The sequence below is a fragment of the Tiliqua scincoides genome, chromosome 2, assembly GCF_035046505.1.
Source record: "Tiliqua scincoides isolate rTilSci1 chromosome 2, rTilSci1.hap2, whole genome shotgun sequence".
In the NCBI taxonomy this organism is placed as follows: domain Eukaryota; kingdom Metazoa; phylum Chordata; class Lepidosauria; order Squamata; family Scincidae; genus Tiliqua; species Tiliqua scincoides.
This window is the reverse complement of record NC_089822.1, coordinates 210,402,793-210,424,974: the sequence shown is the minus strand read 5'-3', so window position 1 is coordinate 210,424,974 and position 22,182 is coordinate 210,402,793. Positions and strand designations below refer to the sequence as shown.

Genomic DNA, 22,182 nt, shown 5'->3' with positions numbered 1-22,182 from the left:
CATAAGATACATTTTTATTCTTTTTTAAATTCTGGTCTTCACTACCTTTTTGTAAACACTTTCAGAGTAAGTGCACTGTAAACTACATACCAGTAAAACAGTGGTTCCCAGCCTGGGATTCATGTACTCCCAGGGATACTCAACAGGACCTTTAGGGGTAATTGAAAAAGAATGAAATAATGGCAGAAAAAGGCAGGCTTCAGAATGCCTTGCAAGGACGAGCAAGGCAGGAAGGGAGGTAGCTAGTTGGCTGTGAAAGCCCCACCAATAGCCAGTGAATAGTAGCCTGGGAAGGAGGGTCCCATCCTGGTGTTTCAAAAAACAGACCTGCAAAGCAGTACCAGGCTGCAGCAGAAGGAAGGAGAATAAAAGGTTAACTTTGGCTGGAATGTCCCTGGAAACTAACTATAGCAACTAAGGAGGTGCCTGCCTGAGCAGAAACTGTTCAGCATTGAAAGGCTCTGCCCTCTGATTGACCCAGAGATAAGGGGAAGTGAGAATTGGAGCTTGAATACTTGGCAAAAATTTCACTTACTATACATGAGTATCTGTACTATACTTGAGTATCTATTACTTGAGTAATCATCAGGCCTAGGTGATAAAAGGGAGGAAGGGTAGTATAGTTGTGCCTCAGCATCTGTGGGGGTTCTGTTCTTGGAAGCCCATGGATATTGAATCCTGCAGATAATCCAATCTTCAGATTTGACACTTCAGACCTGCCAAATGCGACTGGAGCTGTGCTCCAGTTACATTTGGAGGGTCCAGGTCTGGCCAAATCCGTGGGTTTGGTTAGTTAAAACTGCAGTTAGTTAAAACCGCAAGTCCTGAATCTGCATATAGGGAGGCACGTCCTGTCTTCCTGTGACAACATAACAGCTAGCAAGAGGGATATATTTATGGCTAGATAAATTTAGGAAATTATGTTTTGTTTGCTCTTTCCACCACAAGATGACCTGTATGTTTCCCCTTGTAGGGAGAGTGTTGTGGGGAGTGTTGTGTGCTTTGCCTTTTAATTACCTTTTAACTACCTGGCTCCCCTTGGTGGGCATTATTTGTTACTGCATCCAGTGTTGTCAAGCTATCTCTTCACAATCATCCAGCCAAGTGCAGTCATTTTCACCAGGCTTCTTGTTGTACTTCTTCCCCATTTTGTTTTAACTTCCCCATTTAAATTCCTTTCTTTTGGGGTTTTAATAAACTGGTTATATTTTGGCATTTTGCTTGCCTAATTCCTATTAATTGGTAATTGAGTTGGTTGCCCTGTCTCTGGAACTACTTGGGTTCACTATTGCAATTTGGTTTCAAACAAGAACTATTAGGTTCTGTGCTTTCCTAAGGGGGACGTTCTCCAAAATGACCCCTGCCTGTCATTCCATTGTCTTTCCCCCTATATATGCAAATAGAGGCTTCTTCTAGATGCTTGATGGTCTTGGGAGTGAAAGCTCCCATTTGTTGATGGAAGAGCATGTGGGAGACAGACATTTGGCCATGAGAGTTGAACTGTCAGTGTCTTCTGTCTTCCATTCCACTCAACAAGGTACAACCCCAGGAGCCATCACAGGGGCTTATTCAAGTGGTAGGGGGGCTCACAAAGGGTAGTTTGCTAAGGTGTCCTGCAGACATGGAACTGGTCCTGGGTGTCTGTACATCAGCAGTACCCTTCGCTGCTAATACTCCATGTGCTTTATTTAGAAACTGCAGCATACATACCCTCCTCTTGTAGCCTGAGTTATACATACATAACTTCAGAGTGTTACTTCATCAGGAGTGAGGTAGGGAGAAGAGTTGAAACAAACCCATCATGAGAAGAGGGACATGGAAGTAGGGCCTGGCTGAATTCTCAGTGCAAGACCAGGGAGTAGTATATGGAGTGACTAGGGCTGCAATCTGTCCACCCTTTCCTGGGAATAAGCCCGACTGAATACACTAGAACTTACTTCTGAGTAGACCTGCATAGGATTATGCTGTAGGTCCTCTACGGCTTGAAGAAGAGTCCAGAGCTGGACTGTTGTCCAGGGTGCTTAAGTTTCTAGAGCTGGGGTGTCCAAAGTTTTTGGCAGGAGGGCCACATCATCTCTCTGACACTGTGTCAGGGGCTGGGGAAAAAAAGAATTAATTTACATGTAAAATTTGAATATATTTACATAAGTATACATAAATGAATATATTAAAGATGAACTTCTATGAATGAATGAAGGTCTTGCAATAGCTCAAGGCCTATAAAAGGCCTTGCACAAAGCAAGGCTAGCCTTTCCTTTGCTGCTGCTACTGCATCACAGATGTGAAACAGCAAGCAGTGGAGAAAGCCCTCATCCCACAGCTCACGCAAGAGGTCAAACAGTCACCCTCACGCTGAGAGCGGTTGCATCGGGCCAGTGTGGGCTCCAACAAATCAGGGATTTGTTGTCAGGGATTGTGTCCCCAGGATTGCGCCAGTCAGGGGGGCTGCCCAAGCCCCTGCAGCTTCCTGGAGGTGCGGGGAGCCCAGAGCAACCTGCAGCAGGGCTCCCTGCAGCAATGAAAGTAGATGCGGAGCGATCGCGCTCCACTTCTGCTTGAGTGGAGGCGGGGCACGATCGCTCCACATCTACTTCCGCTGCTGTGGGGAGCCCTGCTGTGGGTCGCACCGGGCTCCCTGCACCCCCGGGAGGCTGCAGGGAATGTGTACCCAAGCGCCTACAGCCCCCCTGAGCGGCGCAATCGTGGGGATCGCGCTGCTGCCTCACCCCGCCCCTGCTGTCTCCCCCTTCCCACCCACGCAAGAACTTAGTGGCTCTCAAACTCTCCCAGAGAGTTTGAGAACCACTGCCTTAGAGAGTTAGTTCATAGAGTACTTCACCTACTGTCTCTGATGCATTGCTCAGCTTTGTGCACTACCCAGAGAAGGCTCAAGTGAATGATGGTTTGGGGAAGTACAGATGTGGAGGGAGAAGTTCTGTCTTCCTCCTCAGGAAACAAAGCACATGGGCTGTTGGTGGACAGACACCCAGCTGGGTGGAAGACTTGCTTTGTGGCCTTCAATTCATGGGGCTGGTGGCAGCAACATCTTGGATGTGTGGTTTTGATGTTATCTCAGGGTGGGGAGAAGCTGAGATTCTCAGAGATGGATATGGTCCTTGTCAGTGCTAGCCTGGGGATTGGCACAGCTGCTTATTTTCTTATGCTCTCTCTTCTCTTTTTTTAAATTTGCTTTCAGTGATTTTTTTTTTTAAGTTGCAGCGGTATTTTATTTCTTTGCTATTTTTACTCATTTAGCAAGTAAGCTAATGTCTCCATTGCCTTGGCCTTATGCAAAGTGGCTGTATGCAAACCTAAAGTATATTTTTATGTTTTTTAAAAAAATTGTATCCACCCAGTGGCGTCACTAGGGTTCATGTCACCTGGTGCGGGATGCCAGTGCGTCACCCCCCATGCAGTGGGCAGGGCAATACTCCAGGTGGTGGGTATGGTAATGTACCATCACTTCGCCCCCACTGGTTTTTTGGCTGTACCTTTTGATAGAACAAATATAGAACACATTCTGCATGAAATTACGCATTGATTGATATATAACATGATGGTATTATTCTTCCAAATTATGATTTTAGTGATTTTGGTCACTAGTGGTGTCACACTCCCCCCCCCAGGTGTCAACTTACTAACACCTTATTGCAGCAGTTCTCAAACTTTTAGCACTGGGACCCACTTTTTAGAATGACAGTCTGTCCAAGTCCCACCAGAAGTGATGTCATGGTGGAAGTGACATCATCAGGCAAATTAAAATAAATAAGTATAAATAATTAACATAAAACAAATAATTAAATAAGCAGTGCTTATAAGCAGGCTGGTGGAATCCAGCCCTGTTCCACCAAGTGAATTTCCTCTGTAGCCTGTCTGCAATAACACCCCCTCCAAAATCAGTAAGGTTTTCAGCTCTACCCAGTGCCCAGTTCAATTTAAGAACTTCTGTTTCAACCAGATCATTGTCAGGATCCACCTGGCTTTGCCTTCAGAGAGGGCTGAAGTCCCAGTACTCCTGGGCCAGGGAGGTGTAGATCCTGCCATCATGAATCCAACCTTCTTGCTGAGCCATCAGGTAAGCTGGGCACTTTGCCCCCATCTATTTTTTGGCATGGGAGGCAAGCTTCCATTAAAGGGAAGTCAGGGAGCAGCTGGCCCAAAGGACCTGCCACTAGGTAATGAAATCCACTGGGGTGGCTGAGGGGTGCATCATATTTTCTGTCTGCTGTTGTGCCTGTTCGACTGTCAATAAATTGGGATTGTATAAACTAAGCACCTGTTTTTCCCATATCCTACTTGTAAGAGATGCCTCTGATGCCTCTGTCTCATTGATCTCAAAAGGACTTACTTCTGAGTAGATATGCCTAGGCTTACAGTGTCAATTAAACTGGAGATGGATGAACTACTTCTCCCTTTTTGAATGTCTCTGGCAAGGCTGAGAACCTCTGAACTGAAGTCTTCAAAATACAGAAGAGTGGCTATAATGTTGAATAAGTTACTGATGGCTGCAAAAGTGGTGTAATCAACATAATAGTAGTGAGGTGGGGACTAATTGCTGATAGCAGCTGTTTTTGCATGTTGTATAATTAGAAGAGAAATAGCTGGAAGCTTGTTAAGGTTTAGAACATAAGAATATATCAATAGTTACTAAAGGTGGAGGCTAACAACATAATCTCATATGTATTTTTCCATGGAATAGTGGCACATTTAGTTTGGGCCTCTGAGGATCGTGCTTGTGCAGAAATGGCAAGCTGTACAGTGAAGATATTGAGTAACTCAGTGAAAACAAACTGGGAATGTGTGAAGCTGCATTCCCAGGAAACTGTCTCTAAATGAGAGGTGCCTTATCTCAGTAGTCAGGAATAAGCTTTGCATATAGAAGGTCCTGAAATCTCCAGATAACAGGATATTGGGAGCCACTAGGAGTCAAAGGGGACAACACAGATCATAAGCCTAACTAGGTGTCAGGTTGCCTCACCTGTTATGATGAAAATCCCTATTTTTTTTTTTTTTGCCTATTTCCCCCTTGTATTTACCCTGCTAAACCTCCCAGAGACTTAGTCCTAAGGATCCTGAGCCCTGTGTGGAACCATGTGGTGTGACATGGGACTCTCCGATTCTGTGGCAGCTCCAGAGCTGCCGTAGAATCAGGTAGGCCCATTGTAGGGCTGCTTCCTTAACTCAGGGAAAGGAGATGAAAGTCCTCTTCCCCCAAGGAGCCAATGGTGATTGCCTGGTTGCACACTGGATACCATAGCAGCCGCACGCACCAAGCAGCTCAGGATTGGGCTGTCAATGCCTTTCTTCTAAGTAAAATAAATACCATTTTCAAACACCTCTAGCTATTGCTTTGTCCGAGGTGGCCCTTCTCATGAGTCAGCCATCAGGGATTTGAACGTATCTGTTGATTCAGCAGCCAACCTCTGTTCCCGTTGACCTAACATTCACCAACCCTGATTTTTAAATTGCAATATTGAATGTTCAATTGTGTGCTGATTCTTGGGATATTATTCTCATATAATGCCTTAACAAATGACTGGTAACATAACATAGAACTTATGTCCAATCCTATGTCTGTCTACTCAGAAGTAAGTCCCGTTATAATCAATGGAGCATACTCCCAGGAATTTGTGGACAGGATTGCAGCCCCAGTCATACTTTCAAATGGATAAAAAAAGCTGGTCTGAAATAGGAACATTCTCAAAACATAACACCACTGGCAGAATACAGTAATGATATTATATAAAATTTGGATTTTAATTTCAAAATCCTGTGCATTTTCAAGTCCTCAGGTGAAACATGGAATGAGTCACTGGATTTTACAAAAGGCATTTCTGCACAAGCATGTATAATGGCTCCCTGAGTTATGGACATTCAAGTGATAGACATTTTGGTTGGGGCTATTGTGCATTCACAGTACCTCCTTTGGTGGTGCTTTCACACTGGCATGATAGTGCTGGACTGGTAAGAGCCAGATGTTTTGAGCTATGTATGCTTCAGCTTATGTACAGATCCTTGGGACCTAACTACTGTAGTATGCGTGTAGGGGACTTATGGCCCATGTCTAATAGGGACTTACACTGCTGAAACTAGCATTCTAGAACCCTCCATACCCCTCACTGGTGGCAGGTTTGTTAGCAGTGTGCAACTTGATCACTCAGGGGACCCTGGCAATGGGCTTGATGGCCATGGAAAGGATTGGCTGACTCTCCAGAGGGACTTGGTAGACACCAGTCCAGGGGTAGCAGTACTACTTCTAGACAATTATGTACCAGTTAGGAAATTACTTTGGACTCTACTAAATACAGCATATCAGTTGACCCTTGCAGCTTTTTGTAATGAAGATCAGATTGTTCAATTCATAGCAAATGTTGCAGCTTTGGCTGGTACTTGCATACTACTCACCTCAAAATTGCCACCTTTCCCAATAAAAAGAAAGTGGCTGCCACAGCCTGGATTTTCTTTCTGCTCACTTTAGTGGAGTGGAGTGCTGAGTGGAGTTCCTCCACTGATGTAGGTAGAGGGAACAGTGGGCAGGCACAGGGTGGAAGGCACTGCTCATCAGATACATCACCTCTTCCAATTTGATGCTCAACTTCAAGACTTTGTCTACTGTGTGCTTCCTGAATAGAGAGAAGCAATGGTACTCAAGCGCCATGCTTGTTGCCTGGGGGAAAGCAGTATAGAAATCTCCAAAATAAATAAAATACTCAAGTTTCCCTTTCTTTGGATGGAAGAAACTTACAGCACTGTTGTACTATTTTGTAACATTTGCTTTATGTATCAGTGTAAAAGTAGATCACCTAGTAGGTACTCCTACAAGATATAAAATCCACTACCATACATTAGACCCCAGAGGAAGGCCCTTCATCACTCATTCATTCCATCCCTCCCCTCTTCCGATATTGGGGAAAACTCTTAAACAGTTAGCTCCCATGAAGAGGCACCAGCATTTTGAGCTATAGCCTAACCAAATTATTTATATTTTATATATGGTTAGGCTACAGCTCAGAATATCATCATCTAGTTGGATAATTCCACACTGCACTAAATCTTGATATCTTTATTACAGGGTACTATAATATAAGTAGCAGATGCTGTCACTTCCAATGTTCAAAACTTGCTGGCCACCCTCCGTTTTGATCTGAATGGCAGCTTGTATTATGGTTTGTTTTTTTAAATTTACTATCTCATTTTTCTTTCAGTAATGGCAGAGAATAGCTATTCTTTATTGAATTGGATCAATAATGTTCAGTTAAAATCAGAAAACTCACTTAACAATGACACAATTTCACTACCTATGATTGTGGTGTGAATAGCTCAATTATTAATTTCAGAATGTGCCTTGGAGAAAAATGTGGCAATGATATCCTGTCATATCCATTAAAATCTGTCACTGATCCAGATTCAGAATAATTGCCTGTGATCAGAATGCAAATATATTTTTTTCTCTTCAACACCATTACACTGAAAGCAGGAGAAGTCAGAGATGCCTGTGGTTTTGCCTCATAGAAAGAAGGAAAGAATGAAATTCTAATATATGACAGGTCAGTACTTCTGTCTTTGTTTTGGTTGTGCTAATTTTCTGTTGTGTACAGGTCAGTGCAACATATGGTGTGCACAGATGATGAAAGTAGTAGTTGACTCTACTTGTTCCCTGAGTTTGCTTTGGTTCATGGGAGAAAGAACCCCAAGGGGGAAAGTCTGTCCTGAAGCCCACCCCCTCCTTCTGAAGCTCCTTCTGTTGCTGCTGCCTGTTCACCTGAAGAAGTGATTTACCTGTCCCCTCCCTCTCAGCAGCCAGAGTAGGGCAAGGGACTGGGCAGTGGCAACAGGGAGTAAGAGGGAGGAGGAGTCCTGCTTAGACTCCCCCCACCCAAAATGTGGCACTAAATTAACAACCTGAGATTAATTTCAGTGCTATCTCTTATCCCTTTTTTCACTCACTGTGCAAGGCAGATAAATAGCCTGCAAAGCTGGTATAGAATGATAAAATGAAGTATACCTGATGTAAATTAGGGAGTGTGAGTAATACAGGTTCTGTGCCCCTGTCCTATATCCATCTCATTTTGTACAAAGGGTGCCCTTGTTTTCCATTTGTTCCCTGTATTTGAATCTGGTGCTATTCATAACTGTGGTAATTTAAAACTGCTGTAGACTACGGATTTTTCCAAAACAAGTAGGGATAGGACAGCTGGGATTCTGGTTTGAAAGAGCTCCCAGCATTTGAGCTGAAAGCAACATGGAGTAATATGTCTGAAAAACACACTTCCAGGTAACACATTTTAATGCTTCATAAATACATGAATGCTACATTGAGAAGTGTTTGAGGACACCATGAAAAATATTCTGGTGGCACATATGATAAGAATCAGGATCTGTCACTCATTTGTGTTTTGTTTTGTTTTTAAACTGTCTAGGATTGAAAAGAGCTGAACTGTAAATCAGTTCTTACCTTTCCACTGACAGGTGTCTTTCAAAGTCTCTGTATTTCTTGTTACAACTTAGTGCTTAGCCTGCTGTGCTTGTTGTGGAAATGAGATAAAATACTGTACAAATGTAATCCCTGTTTCCACAAGTGGGAAGCAGCCAGGTCCACATGAAGGCAGTGGATACCTGCTGGAGCAGGTAAGCCTGCATAGGAATTGGGAGGGAGGTGGGAAGGGGCAATAGAAACAGAAGATGATGGTGCAGGAAGGAGTGATCAGGCCTGGGGGGGGGGGCAAGTTTGGCATCAGTGGTGCCTGCCAAATCCGAACTCCCTTTCCAGGTCAACACAGACTTCCACCAGCTATAGAGGTGGTGCAGGTGCAAGTTGACCCATGGTGGCAGCTGGGGCTTACCCCAGGGCAGGAGAACAAATGTTACCTTACCTTCAGAGGCCTCCTGAGGCCAAAACTCTACCATGGATGCAGCAGAGGTGGCGTTGGTGCTGCTGCATTGCCCTGCAGGGAGTTATGATTGGGCTGTAAATCTTGTAACCTCTAGCCTTCAATAGAAGACCTTAAGTAGACCAACTCCCCCCTTCCAGTTTTCAAGGGTTTTACCCCAATTGCCATCTTGAGTATTCTTTGGCTCCTTGATGCCAATGAGGATGCTTAGGCATTATCTGGGATATGTGCATGTTATTTCCTTTTTCCAAAAAATTGCACTTATTTTATGCTTCAGTCAGATAACAAAGGATGCGTAATTAGTTGAATTCCCTTTGAACTTTTAAATTTGCAATTCTAATTTGCTTTACTGCTGATTTTTGAAATAAGAACATAAGAACAGCCCCACTGGATCAGGCCATAGGCCCATCTAGTCCAGCTTCCTGTATCTCACAGCGGCCCACCAAATGCCCCGGGGAGCACACCAGATAACAAGAGACCTCATCCTGGTGCCCTCCCCTACATCTGGCATTCTGACTTAACCCATTCCTAAAATCAGGAGGTTGCGCATACACATCATGGCTTGTACCCCATAATGGATTTTTCCTCCAGAAACTTGTCCAATCCCCTTTTAAAGGCGTCTAGGCTAGACGCCAGCACCACATCCTGTGGCAAGGAGTTCCACAGACCGACCACGCGCTGAGTAAAGAAATATTTTCTTTTGTCTGTCCTAACCCGCCCAACACTCAATTTGAGTGGATGTCCCCTGGTTCTGGTATTATGTGAGAGTGTAAAGAGCATCTCCCTATCCACTCTGTCCATTCCCTGCATAATTTTGTATGTCTCAAATGTTACAGTGTTGAGAATTGGGGTGGGAAAAGATTTGCTAGTTTTCCATTTCAGGTTTAGCTGAAATTAAGCAGGGGTTTTATAATTGTTGTGTGAAAGCCAACATGTTCCTTTCCTTGTGAAATGTACTATTTTGCATTGCTTAGTTTAAGGTCTAAGGTGCACTCCCTCATCACAATCCCTCCAATGGATCTACTCTTGATTAACGGTTATATAAGTATTGCAATTCAAGAAAAAAGTTCTTATGCAAGAGTAAATACTGCAGAAGAAAGAGCAATAGTGTTTAACAAAGAGCACTCTGTTCTTCTAAATCCCACCAAGAAATGAACAGAGTACAACATCTTTTCATTCATTTTTCTGTGGATGTCACATAATTGTATGTTTTGATACCACCCAAGCACACAGCACAACCTTTGTCTACAGTTGTATATGATTCTATTACCGATACAAGTGCACTTGATCCTATTCCTCATCTGGGAACTCAACCTGAATTATTACATGAAGTGGTTGTAGAACTACACAACCAATGAAGTGGTTGTAGAAAGGGTTGTAGACCCTTTACGGCTCGGGTCCGGGGTATTTGAGGGACCACCTCCTTCCTTACAATCCTGCCCAGGCTCTTAGATCATCTGGGGAGGGTCCTTTTGACTGTGCCGCCACCAAGAGAGGTGAGAGGGGCGGCAGCCAGGAAGAGGGCCTTCTCGGTGGTGGCCCCCGAACTTTGGAATACCCTCCCCTTAGAATTGAGAACTGCTCCCTCTTTGCTAACATTTCGGCGTGGATTGAAGACCTTTGTATTTCAAAAACCTTTTAATTGTTGACAGGCTGGCTGGCTCTCTTGCTTTTTATATGAGGATCCACAGGGTTTGTTGTTTTAATTATTTTTAATTATTCGTAAATTGTTTTAATTATTGTTTTTAATGTTGTATTTTTAATTGCTGTAAGCTGCCTTATGTGCCCTTTGGGCATAAAGGCGATATAAATAAATAAATAAATTACAAACCCACCCAGTGAGGTGAAGAAACAGATTGTTAAAGCCAAATTGATACCCAGGGGTTCTTTACCCCAGGAGAAGCCCACAATTCAGAGCAACAGAATGCCATCTTACCCCATATAGCCAGGTTTGTCAGGTCAGATGCATTCTAAAACGTGAGATTCCTGAGGGAGTGCCTGAAAATGTCATAAGGGACTGGTAATGTCATAAGAGTGCCAAACCTTGGAAAATGGGAGGAGGGGAATGGGGTATTGCTCTCAAAATAACCTGAAATTTGCCACCAGTCAACCTGACAGAAAAGGAAAAAGCTGGAGGGTCATGGCAAATTGGCAATCCTATCTATAGCTCCCTGCTCAATATATGCCAATATATAATCAGTTTTCTAGAGCTCATCTTAGATCAGGGGTGCTCAAACTTTCAACTTTAGGGAAAAGTTGACAAGCTACACCTGCTGAAATTCTCTCTTCTATACACTTGTTAAAGGTCCAGCATCCCTAAAGTTGAAAGTTTGAGCACCCCTGTCTTAGATGATACTTCTCTTTCAGACCTTGGGTGGTTGGCCTGTCCTTGATCATCTAAAGGCACAATCCTAACCAGGTCTACTCAGAAGTAAGTCATATTTTGTTCACTGGGGCTTACTCTCAGGAAAGTGTGGTTAGGATTGCAGCCTTAAACAGCTACTCACCAGTAACAGCAGATCACCAAACAGAGACCCAGACACCATTTCTGTCCCTGTATATCCTCAGACTTTTGTATGGCAACCTTCAGTCTCGAAAGACTATGGTATCGCGCTCTGAAAGGTGGTTCTGGCACAGCGTCTAGTGTGGCTGAAAAGGCCAATCCGGGAGTGACAATCCCTTCCACACCGGGAGCAAGTGCAGTCTGTCCCTGGTCTGTCTCCCTAGCTATGGGCCTTCCTTCTTTGCCTCTTTGCCTCAGACTGCTGGCCAAGTGTCTCTTCAAACTGGGAAAGGCCATGCTGCACAGCCTGCCTCCAAGCGGGCCACTCAGAGGCCAGGGTTTCCCACTTGTTGAGGTCCATCCCTAAGGCATTCAGATCCCTCTTGCAGATGTCCTTGTATCGCAGCTGTGGTCTACCTGTAGGGCGCTTTCCTTGCACGAGTTCTCCATAGAGGAGATCCTTTGGAATCCGGCCATCATCCATTCTCACGACATGACCGAGCCAACGCAGGCGTCTCTGTTTCAGCAGTGAATACATGCTAGGGATTCCAGCACGTTCCAGGACTGTGTTGTTTGGAACTTTGTCCTGCCAGGTGATGCTGAGGATGTGTCGGAGGCAGCGCATGTGGAAAGCGCTCAGTTTCCTCTCCTGTTGTGAGTTGTGAGTCCTCTCCATGACTCGCTGCAGTACAGAAGTGTACTCAGGACGCAAGCTCTGTAGACCTGAATCTTGGTATATTCTGTCAGCTTCTTGTTGGACCAGACTCTCTTTGTGAGTCTGTAAAATGTGGTAGCTGCTTTACCGATGCACTTGTTTAGCTCGGTATCGAGAGAAAGAGTGTCGGAGATCGTTGAGCCAAGGTACACAAAGTCATGGACAACCTCCAGTTCATGCGCAGAGATTGTAATGCAGGGAGGTGAGTCCACATCCTGAACCATGACCTGTGTTTTCTTCAGGCTGATTGTCAGTCCAAAATCTTGGCAGGCCTTGCTAAAACGATCCATGAGCTGCTGGAGATCTTTGGCAGAGTGGGTAGTGACAGCTGCATCGTCAGCAAAGAGGAAGTCACGCAGGCATTTCAGCTGGACTTTGGACTTTGCTCTCAGTCTGGAGAGGTTGAAGAGCTTTCCGTCTGATCTGGTCCGGAGATAGATGCCTTCTGTTGCAGTTCCAAAGGCATGCTTCAGCAGGACAGCGAAGAAAATCCCAAACAAGGTTGGCGCAAGAACACAGCCCTGCTTCACTCCGCTTCGGATGTCAAAAGGGTCTGATGTGGAGCCATCGAAGACAACAGTGCCCTTCATGTCCCAACAGTGCCCTACATCCTCAGACTATACTGTTACAAAACCTAGTAGCGTCAGTCATACCATAGGGGCTCATTCACCTGGTAATTTTCCAACTCCAAAACAATATATACCATTGCTGCCCTTCTGCTCCCTACACAGGACAAAACAGGTCAGCCACTATATAAAGGGAATAAATGGGCAGAAATCCAACATAAAAAATGGCTGCAATCAGAAACCAGTGAGGGAACATTTCACAGTCTACTATGAAACTCTCTACTACTGACCTCAGAGTTGCCAGACTTTAAGAAAATGACTTCATGTAGAGCCTTCAGCATGAAATTGCTGAACTAGAATTTATCAACAAATCATATTAAATTCAGATCTAAACAGGAGTGTGAGCTTCTTTCATACTACAGGAATAAAATTAGCATAGCATAGCTAGAAAAATAATTTCACCACCAGTAACTGTGCCAACTGAGAAGAAATTTTATGCATTTGGTGAAGTGGGCTCTTATCCACAAAAAAAGTATGCTGCAATAAATCTATTACTTTTTGGGGTGTACCACAAGATTTGTTTTTGGCTGTAATAGACTAACACAGCTACCCATCCACAGGTAACCTGCTTCAGGACAATAAACATGAGGAAATTCTCAGTTGATTATTTTTGCCATACTGTTTCTGTTAGAACTTCCTTGTTTGCGTAGGCAATGACTAAGGTGGCCTTGTTCATTCAGCTTTAGTCATTCTGGGAATTCTTTCCTCATTGGCTTGCTTTTTGTTTTCTTGCATAATAGTTTTGCTTTCATATTGAAGTTATTGTTTGATCAGTTTTGCTGATTAGTATAATGTCAGTATCAGCAATGTGGTATCAGCAGAGCAAAGTATAACAGGAGGTAACGCACGAATACTCCCATAAGCAGTGAGCAATTTATTAGTAGCAATTTGCTTTGTTTCACCTGAGGATCTCAAACCACATCACAAGCAAGGAATCAAATAAGCATTAATTTTTTAAAGCCATAATATAGCTCCTGAGGCTGCTGGTAACCTGGAGTAATTATTTGGTATCAGGCAAGGCTAGGCAATGCAAAGATTATGGGTCATATACAAGCTGGCCTTAATCCATGAAGTCTTGTGCTGCCACTCAGTGGAAACTGATGACAGGGTACTTGTTCCACATGGGAGGATAAGAAAGAGAAGGCCCTTTTTGCAGACCTTACTGAAAAAATTGGGCACTGGGGCCTCTCTGGATTTAATATGTCTTTCTTCAATTTCATTTTGAGCTGTTTCCTGAAATGCTGCCAGCCTAGCTGATTAAAGAAACAGGAGCACTGAAATATGGAGCTGAGCTAGATTCTTTGAACTAATTTATATGTGTGGTTCCTCATAACAGTATCCCTATAATACTGCTGGTCACACCATCACTCGTAATTTGTCCTGGGGCTCTGGTGACTGTACAAGCCTTCTGCATAGACAAAGCTAGGCTGTCACTTGTTTGCTGGAACTGTGTCAAAGAAACCACTTACAGCTTATAATTTAAGTGCTAAAACTGGGATCTGCCCAAGTGCTCCTGGCTAGAACCATCCCCAGATTTTGAGTGGCTTAAGGAAGTTTTGTAAGCAGCATCGCACCACAAATAGAAAGCAACTCTATTTCAGATTTGGCCTTTTTTTACACACAGCAGGGCTTTGAAAAACTTTTCAAAGTTTTTTGAAAAACTTTGATGTTTTGAAAAACGTTTTTGGCCATAATGGAGAAGCAGATATTTTTGCAAAGCAAGCAAGTGGCGAGGGAATACATTATCTTTTGAACAAGTTTGACTAATGACCATTTGCCCTATAGAGACTGTTCTTTTCTGTGGTCAGGTGCTGTCTACAGCACATCTGCCAGCCTCAGAATGACTGCACCATGTGGTTAAAGGTTTCTTAATTTGTACATTTTTATCTGAGAATATTGAACAAAAGTGTCAAAGAAGCCAATGGGTGGAACTACACAACAGTTCCACATTCTGAAAATACATACATCTCTGCAGTTTCAAGACTGTTTTTAATTTGAGTTTTCCAGACATTTAAGGAAGGACCAAGTGACTTAACTAAATGAAAGGATTATAAACAGTGGGAAGGTCATATTAGTTGGAAAACACATTTGGAAGAACTCTAGGTATGTATAAAGTGCTGCATGTGGTGCGTGCGAATGACCAGATTAGTTTTCGGGACCTGATCTTGAATAGCTTCATCCTTCTCTGCTGCTTTAGAAAGATACAAGTATTGGAACAACTTTACAAAATTCTTTATGCGTGGCTGGGAAAACTCAGAATTAAAGGTCTCTGCAGAACCCAGCTAAGTTCAAGCAAATGAATTGGGCAGAAACTAGCTAAGAACAAGCAACTAGCTAGAGAAGTACTGATGTGTTGACTGATTGCTAAATAAACAGTGGTAGGAGAAACTTGGAATGAAATTTCTGACACTTGGCAGTAGCTCTGCGTCATTCAGCAATCTGGATTCAGCACACTTTTACAAAGTGTTATTTTTAGAACTTTCAGGAGGGGCGTGCCTCCAGTCATGCAAGGATGAGTAAAGTTTAGGAAGCTTTCAGTGGAGCTATAAATACAAAGTGCACTATTTCAGTAGTAAGAGTAGTACCTGTGGGGAGAGGGGAGAGAGAGAGAGAAAACTAATAAGAGTAATTCTTCAGTTAGGCACATATAAAACAGATTAATGGCATAAGTTTTAAAGCACACTGGCTGCAATCCTAACCACACTTTCCTGAGAGTAAGCCCCATTAAACAAAATAGGACTTACTTCTGAGTAGACCTGGTTAGGATTGTGCCCACTGTTTGAGAAGTAATTCCAGCTTTAAAAAAAATGCATCCAAGGCAAGGGCTAGCCAGAAAGAACTTCTTTTGAAAAAGTAGATACGAGTTCTTAAATCTAAAATTTAGAATTTCAAAATTAATTGGATATCAGTGACCACTGTAGAAGTATGTGTATTGTAACATGTCTCTAGTCACTGCAGCTTTATTAAACAGATAAAGAACAGTCAGGTTTTTTTCCCCTTTTTTTCAGGTTTGTGATTGCAACATATGAGTTTGAACAGACTAGGGCACTTTCTTCAGCCCTAGTAGTATCTCTTTTCCATTTGTGTATTTAAGAGGGCACATGCAAACAATTACTGAAGAAACAAAGAATCACTGTGAACATGTATTGGACCCCCTTTATGCTTAGTTAGTAAGACATTCACATGTTTTGGTATGTATTAGCAGCTCAAATTGGGAGCATTGGTACTAATGTGCATAGTGTCCTATGTTTGATTCTTTATTTACCCCCCCCCCTCAAATAAACCTGGGTTAGCCCTGCTTTTGTAACTTGACACTAGTAAGTAAGACACAGCAAGCAAGATTTAAACACCAAAAGTTGCTTCTTTATTCACACAGTCCAGTGGTTCTCAAACTTTTAGCACCAGGACCCACCAGAAGTGATGTCATGACCAGAAGTGACATCATCAAGCAGGAAATTTTTTTTTTAACACTGCAATCTTACCCACACTTACCCAGGAGTAGGCCCCATTTACTGTTAAAAGCCTATACAGAGTAGCCTGTTAAAATTACAGATCCATAAAATTTCCCCAGTGCAGTCACATATCATGGTAGCATCAAAACTAATATATTAAAAATAAAATATTGAAATGAATGGGGTCCCACCTGAAATTGGCTTGTGACTCAACTAGTGGGTTCTGAACCACAGTTTTCGAAACATTGACATAGGTTGCAATCCTAACCACACTTTCCTGAGAGTGAGCTCCCTTGAACAAAATAGGACTTACTTCTGAGTAGACCTGGTTGGGATTGTGCCCATAGTCTTTTATAGAGCTTTCCTCCTTTTTCTCTCTCTGCTTTCTCTCTCCCCCCTTTCTTCTTTCTCCTCCTCCTTTCTTCCTACCAGGACTTTCTATGGGTAAGCAAACAAATAAGGGAGGACCTGCAGCTATACAGATACAAAATTTGCATTCTATCTTAGAGGTGAACAAGAGGATCACATTGGGTCTCTAGGAAAGGCTAGCTAACATCAGGTTATGCAGTGACCACTCACTGTGATGGATTGTGGAGTCCCTCACTGTCTTGTGGAGCTGTGTGACTTGTAGGCTCTGCTGGCTGTTGGTGCAGCTCTGAAACGCTCAGATTATGTAATTGCCAGGTACTGTGAAGCCATCAGGAGGCTGGGGAAGTTTGGAGGAGGTGGAGTTGGCAGAGGTGGCTAGCTTCAAAGACCAAAGGTAGGTAGAGATAACTGAGAAGGTGACAGGTAGAGACAGGAACAAGGCCCCCAACATGGCCATTATTAGCTACAAACTGAGGTATGTTGTCTGTATGTTCTCCTTTCCCATGCAGCAATGTGCACTGTGCATTTTCCTGGTTGTTCAAGATGCTGGTGCCAAAGGTCAAGCAATGCAACAGGATCCAGGAAGCAGTGGGACCTGCAGACACCACAACCACTGCCTCAGGGTATTTATGTCAGGGCCTCCTGGTCTGAAGCTGGGCCTATCATAACAAGCACTACCAGTAATAGCATCCTAAGGTAGGGGATGTAAAATCACTTGCAGGTGCCATATCAGCTGGACATAGCAAATTTGATAGGCATTAAAGGGAAAAAATAGGTGTAGGTTGGTTCAGGGATCTTGTGTCCAATCTTTAATTTAGATTTTTTTAAAAACCATGAGTCATCTGATAGTTTAGCAAGAGATCTTCAGAGTGTGCAGCCACAGTTTCATCTATGCATCCCATTTCCACACCAGGCAAATTTCATGACAGTTTCCAGCCTAGAATAGTCATCGATGGTATTACCCTATGGCAACTCCTTCCCTTTCCTTCAGTCTGCTTTGCAGAGTTTGACTGCTTTATGAACACATGCTTGGAAACACAAGGCCTTGGGAAACATGTTTGGTGAGCCTGAAAGCCTTTTACATCAGTGCAAGATAAACACAAGCGTTAATTTTGTTCACCGTTCATCTTTCCCTTGACTTGAATGTGAAGGAAGATAAATTTTAAGTAAAAATTAACAGAGCACTGGTATCATAACACAACAAAACATCTTGGAGTAGTAAATCATGCAATACTTTATGTCTCTCTCATTGGAACAATGTGTCTTTTGCAAGTGCTCTCAGAATTATGAGTAATGGCTTTTTCCCCGCAAGAATATATACCTAAGAAAATGGACACAATCCAAAGGAAGCTCCTAAATCTTATTAAGGCTTCCAGTTAAGCTTTCAGTGAGATGAAAGCACTTAAAGAGAGTAAGTGCTTATTAGACTAGGAATAAGGGGTTTTAAGTGCCCTGATGTTCTCTGGATTGCATCCATTCTCTTTATTTAGATTCATTTAAGGTTGGACTAGCACATGCTATAATCACTTGAGAAAATCCTGTTGTATGGTTGCTGCCCACAGCAGCAGTTGAGGTTGCAAACTATTAATTGAAACAATTGTTGGAGCTTTTTATCTACCAACATGATGTAATGCTGAAGATTCCTGAAAGTCCGCCAGGATTGCTTTCAGCAGTCACCTGAAGATTGATGCAGTTTCTTGGAGACTCCAGGCCAGTCCTAGAGATTTGGCAACACTAGCGACTATACAGTAGAATGCATCCTGTGCACTATATGCAATGATTGTCGAATCCTTGAGATTAAAACTGGAAATTTCATAGCCTAAGGGGAGATCTAGACTACAGAGCTACTTGGGAATGTGTACGCTCAAGTCTTGCCTTCTCTAGCCATCTGCGTGTGTGTGGTGGCCGTATGAAGGCTCATTGATGTGACTTTTGGAGAGCTGATGCTGCATAATGGCTAAGAGCCAAACAACACATCTGGGAGACTGGGGATGATTAGATCCAACTTTTAAAAAACTTAAATGCAAGTGGGGAGGGAGGGGACGGGAAGGATTAGATAAGATCAGTGGTACTGGAAAGGGAGGGGAAGATTACTCTTTTCCATGCACTGTTTCCCAATCAAACTGCCTTCCCAATATAGTGCTGGGGACACACACATAAACAACAATAACAATCTGTTGTTTCCCCACTGCAGCTAACAGCAGCCTTTTGGACTAATGTGAATTATTTGATTGGTAAAATGGCAGGGAAAGATTTCTCTGTGGCTATATTTAAATTTCACAAATAAGCTAGAACAGTGTTTTCTCAACCAGTAGTACTTGTACCACTGGTGGTACTTAAGATGGTGCCCAGTGGTACACTTGGACCCCCAGACCACTGCTGCCTGGTAGCAAGACCAGCTACACGATGCGACAAGCAGCAGTGGGAGGCTCAGCTTGGTGGGCAGAGTTCCACGGAGGTCTTTTTGCTTGATCAGAAAAGCCCTCCCATCCTCCCTGAGCTTCTTACTGGTGTTTGTTGCGTGGCTTCTGGCCTCCCAATCTGGAAGTAACTGGCCATGACACCATCACCAGTTACTTCCAGTGGTACTTCCAACAGGTGGATGATGCGAAGTGCTATGGCAGGGGACAAACATTGAGAAATGCTGAGGCAGAAGATCTAATCATAGCTATCCTGGGTAATGCATAGCATGGCTCTGCATACTATACTGCAAATAATAGGTAGTTTTCTCATGAACTGTAATTTGCTGTCTTTGTCCTTTGCTGTTTTGTATGTCACACCTATTCTTTAATAGGTGCTGCTGCCTGAAGAGAGAAATACTGTAACTGCAATAAGGCTTCTCCTCTTGTAGAATAGCACCTTGTAATGCAAAATGCTGTGCTTCTAAAATGTGGTCTAGTGTGGCATATTTTGTCCAACATGATTAGTCCAGTAGGAACAATCCTATGGATCTTTGGCAGGGAAAGAAGTGATTCATGTAGTCCAGCATCCTGTTCCATAGTAGCCAATTGATGATCCTGGGAAGCTCAGATGCAAAATATATAGGCAAATAGTCCGTTCTCACTACACCTTCATAAGAACTGATATTCAGAACCTTCAAGGAGTGTTTTGCTAAGATTTAAATCACAGACCACACTTTTTTTTCCAGTATCCGTACCAATAAATATGTATTGGACTAGGAAAAAAGTGAGAGTCTATTCCTATCTGACATGTTTTTCCATTTGTTCATTATTGGAAATTTTTTACGCCATAGGGAGGGATTTGCTGTGAAAACTTATCAAGAACAGAATACGTAGCTATTGTTGGCAGTGACTATCAGTCATGGAGCTTTTGCCTGGATGAAACTCTGACTAGGCTGTAAAATTCTAGGCAATGCAAATATATATTTTTAAGGGAGTTAAATTGTGCATGCTTGCAGTAAAGAAATTTTCTGCCTTAGTTCAAATGCATCTGTAGTTGATTTCTCACATAAATTATGAAAGCCTTTCTTAGGTTGACAAGGCTGAAGGTGAAAGAATTTTATGTAAGCTTTAGAATTGCCACTGCTAGAGAATCCTATCTGACAGGCTCTTCCTTTAGAGATGTCCATGGGCTCAGCAAAGTCAATTGTTCTGGCTTTGCGAAGCGGCTTCCAATGTCTCAGACCGTTGCCTAAATCTGAGAACATGACTTTTTTCCCCAGCAGTGCAGAGGAACAGAAAATCTCACTTCTTTTCCTGCCAGTGCCATGGCTTGCCCAAGTCATGAGCTCACTTTGGTCTGCTACATGCACTGAGCAGAAAGTAGGTCACTAGAAAAGGGGAAATTCACCAAGTGTCTTTTTTTTTTTTTTTGCAAGCTTCAGAGAAAACATATGTGAAGAAGCTGTTGTACATTTCTGTGTGTTCTTTTCTTTGTGTTCCTAATTTTTCTTGCCACATTATCATCATTTTGGGAAAGACAAATCATTGAGTTAGGGATAAATGCCAGGGATAAAGTTGCAGTGCTTATTTTATCAATGTGTCATTACAGTTGAGCACTAATCGCTTTGTCCAGATTAACTTTATTATTTTGAAACAAAGCGTTCTGTGCTATAACTGGTGGTGGTGGTCTGCTCCTCCTTGTGGTGCTGCTGGAAACTCCCTGTCTTTGACGAGTTGAGCTGAACACGGACCAATATCGGCAACAGGCCCCTGCGACAGATCGGCCGTTTTTCCAATGTCGCATCAAACACGGATCGGATGAACATGTTCTCCCAAAGAAAAGCTAGGGCATCCTCCACAAACAATGTGTTTAGACAAGGCCTGGCCTGTCTGAAAATGGGCAAGGGTTCAGGGTACAAGGATGGCGCCAGGACACACGCAGACTAGTCCTAAACCAAAAGTGCGATGCCATGAAGAACATCTGTGTCGCTACTCTCAACGTTGACTCACTCACCAGGCGAGAAGCTGAACTCGCCAGAGCACTCAAGCAACACTGCATTGATATAAACGCGCTCCAAGAGACCCGCTGGAGTGGCTTGAAGTCCTGGTCTATTGGTGACGGCTACAAGGTCACGGCAGCCCAAAGACGGGCAATGGCGTTGGCATTGTCATCTCAAAGCAACTTCATGATGCAGTCACAGAGGTTGGATGCCTCAATGATCACCTCATGAAGATTGTACTTGTCATGGCAAAGCAGCACGTTCACTACTTCTCTGCCTATGTGCCCCAGACCTGCTGCACTGACAGTGCCAAGGATGCCTTCTGACAGCTGCTTGACGAGAAAGTCAGAGGTTCCCCCAGTGGACTACATTGTCATCACTGGCGACCTTAATGGCCATGTTGGCGAAACAGCAGATAGCTACAGTAGCCACGGCAGCTATGGATTTGGCAAGTGTAACAGCGTGCTCGATTTCTCTGATGCCCAGAACCTTGTCATCGCCAACAGCTGGTTCCAGAAGAGGCCTTCGCATCTCGCGACCTACTACAGCGGCAGCACATCATCACAGATCGACTTCATCCTCATATGTCACCACGATCTGAAGACGGTTCTCGATGCCAAAGCAATCCTGTTTGAAACGGTCACAATTCAGCATCGCCTACTCGTAACTAAGCTATGCTTCGAGCCACTGAAGCAGCAGCGCAAAGAGTGCATTGGAATCACACACATCAGTGGTGGCATATATGGGAGAAGTAGACTGAACTCATTGTACACATCCAACTGCCTGCCATAATGACCATTGAAGAAATGCGGCAGAAGGCAACATATGCCATTAGCTAGGCTGCATCCGCAACGCTTAGTGTGACGAAGTCAGGCTGATGCTGAACTGAATGAGACACCTGGCTCTGGACCAATGATACCAAGGCAAAGGTGTGAGAGAAAAAATGGCTCTACCATGTCTTCCTTGACAGCAAGACGCCTGCCAACTGGCAGAAGTACCATAACGCTCATTGCGAAGCAAAGAAAGCCATCGCTTCTGCAAAAGTTGCACACTACAACGATATCTTCTAGAAGCTTGACACATGTGAGGGTGAGCATGACATCTACCGTCTTGCCAAGTTGCACTGCCAAACTGAGGATATCAAGAAGTTTTGTGGCATAAACAACAAGAGATTAGTGACCATCTCAAGTCAAAGATCTACTGGATGGTCTTCTGGCCAGTTAC

General features: G+C 43.4%; 1 pseudogene; it reads left to right on the top strand.

Moving 5' to 3' along the window:
* The first annotated feature begins 20,928 nt into the window (after positions 1-20,928).
* Positions 20,929-21,750, top strand: LOC136638934 (uncharacterized; annotated as a pseudogene).
* Positions 21,751-22,182: the final 432 nt, after the last annotated feature.